The sequence below is a fragment of the Magnolia sinica genome, chromosome 5, assembly GCF_029962835.1.
Source record: "Magnolia sinica isolate HGM2019 chromosome 5, MsV1, whole genome shotgun sequence".
Lineage (NCBI taxonomy): Eukaryota > Viridiplantae > Streptophyta > Magnoliopsida > Magnoliales > Magnoliaceae > Magnolia > Magnolia sinica.
In genome coordinates, this window is record NC_080577.1 from 30,174,387 (window position 1) to 30,176,096 (window position 1,710).

A 1,710-nucleotide genomic window follows, 5' to 3' on the forward strand; every position below is an offset into this window, starting at 1 on the left:
TATGTTTTCATTTTCCTACATTAATAAAATATTTCTTTCTTTTCCATACTTTTTCCTTCTCGACCATGTTTAATTTCAATCTCTGCCTATGGTTAGCGGTAGGGATTTATTAATATTAACAAATACTTACTTGGCCTGGCTTCGCATTACTTCCCACAAACTAGTATAATAGGCCTTTAAAAAAATTTCATTAATCAGAGCTTTCACGACCCTTTCCTGCATGTCGTGAAAAATCTAAGATCCTCGTCAAAGAACTCAGACAACTGCGGACGGTCCATCGAGGTAATCCCATACCTCGTCAACATTTTTATTAATGAATTCTCCATTACACATTGTCTCGACCATTTGGCGCATGGAAGATGTCAGTCCATCGTAGAAAAAATTTGTAATGCGTCACGTTTCAAAACCATGTTGTGGGCATGAACTGACCAAATCCTTGAACCTTTCCCAACATTAGTAAAATGTTTCATCCTCCTTTTGGGTGAAGTTCATGATTGCTTTTCTAAGGGTAATCGTTTTATGATGTGGAAAAAATTTCTTTATAAATTTCCTTTGCATGTCATTCCATGTGCTAATGGATCTAGGACACAGTGAATGTAACCACGTCTTAGCCTTCTCCTTTAAGGAAAAAGGAAAGAGTCTCAGCCTGACTGTGTCCTCAGACACATTTTGAAAATATAAAGTGGTTATGATCTCATCAAACTCTTTCAAATGTAGATATGATTCTTCAGATTCGAGCCAATGGAACTTAGGAAGGAGTTGGATAACCCCTGGCTTGATGTCCATATGTCTTGTATTTTCAGGAAAAATCATGCATGAGGGCGTACTCACCCCCGCTGGTTGTAAATAATCTCGTAAAGTACGAGGCGGGGGTGCTTGATGCACCTCATTCTCATCTTGAATGTCCTCCACCCTAGGTTGAGGTAGAAGAGGTTGGTTTTCAGCCATTACTTCAATTAACTCAGGGGATTTCGAGTGGTGTCTAGTTCTGTGATGGATAGTTAACCCCTCAACCAATCCTCCTTCAGTCAAGAGATGTCGAGTGTTGTCACGGGCCCACTTGGGCATGAAACACTCGCAGCTCTCAATCAAATTCGAAACTTAATCCTAAGAAAGAAAATCTAGAAAGAAAGAGAGGGTTGGAAAGAAGTTACCAAATTGGAGTCCCTAAGTTAAAAACCTGCAAAAGAAAACAAAACAAGTCAGTTTCTAAAGAGAAGGTCTAAAATTAGAAAATCCTTAAAAAGAAATATAGAAGTAAACTAATTTCTAAAAGAAGAAATTCCTAAAAGAAAGTGAAAATTTCTAAAAATAAATTAGGAAAGTCCTAAACTAGAAAGTAAGTTACTAAAAGGGATCTGAAAAATAGAAAGTAGAGAAAGAGCTTACTGAATTAGAAATTTCTATCTTAAAAGCCTACAAAATAGGAAAGTTACTTTCTAAACAAAAATTCTACAAGTAAAAAATTTCTAAAAATAAAGTAGGAAACAAAGTTAGATTTTAAAAGAGTCAGAATTAGAAAGAATTTCTAAAAAGGGAAATAACTAACCAAGTTTCTAAAAAAAAAAAACTATTTTCTAAAAATAGAAAAAGTAGAGGAATTAGAAAAGGATTACCAATTTAGAAGTTTATGTCAGGATCCTACAAAATAGGAAACAAGTTAGTTCTAAAAATCAAATAGAAATAAAAATCTAAAACTAAAGTTAGAAA

General features: G+C 34.6%; 1 non-coding gene across 1 annotated transcript; it reads left to right on the plus strand.

The window, feature by feature from the left end:
• The first annotated feature begins 403 nt into the window (after nt 1-403).
• LOC131247483 (small nucleolar RNA R71) lies at nt 404-510 on the plus strand. Its single transcript, XR_009171774.1, has one exon. It is a non-coding gene; the product is annotated as a small nucleolar RNA R71 (small nucleolar RNA).
• Nucleotides 511-1,710: the final 1,200 nt, after the last annotated feature.